A 693-nucleotide genomic window follows, 5' to 3' on the forward strand; every position below is an offset into this window, starting at 1 on the left:
GGCACCAACCGAGACCAATGCCCCCCTTTTAGTCCCGGTTGGTGCCACCAACCGGGACCAAAGGCCTATGCTTCTCACCCATTGGGCTGCTGAAAAGAGACCTTTGGTCCCGGTCGGTGGCACCAACCGGGACTAAAGGGGGTCATTGGTCCCGGTTGGTGCCACGAACCGGGACCAATGGCTTTGCTATATAAGCAAACACTTAGCGTTTTTCATTTTTAAACTGCAGTTTCCCCGCCCCGACGCTGCCGCCAGGCTGCCCGCCGAGCTCGCCCCGTCGACATCGTCGCTGCCCCCGTCGCTGCCTGCGCCTTGCACCGTCACCACCCCACACCGCCCCGACACCGTCGCCGTGCGCCACCCTGTGCCGACACCGTCCCGGCGCCGTCGCCGTCACCTCCCTGCGCCGCCCCGATGTCGTCGCCGCCCCGCGTCGCCCCGACGCCATCGCCGCCCCGTGCCACAACTGCCCCGACGCTGTCACCGCGCCACCCCACAGGCTGACGGCCTTCCGATGTCTTTTTTTCATATATGTGATGATGTTTATATGTTGTTTTTTTCATATGATGTTTTTTTCGTATGATGTTTTTTTTCATATATGTATTAATTTTTTTATTTAGGTTGTTAATTAGTAGATATCGATTTTAGGTTAGTGCATTTTAGGTTACTGTAGAGGAAAAAGTAAAATAAGGA

Source organism: Triticum aestivum, chromosome 7B (genome assembly GCF_018294505.1).
Source record: "Triticum aestivum cultivar Chinese Spring chromosome 7B, IWGSC CS RefSeq v2.1, whole genome shotgun sequence".
Classification (NCBI taxonomy): domain Eukaryota; kingdom Viridiplantae; phylum Streptophyta; class Magnoliopsida; order Poales; family Poaceae; genus Triticum; species Triticum aestivum.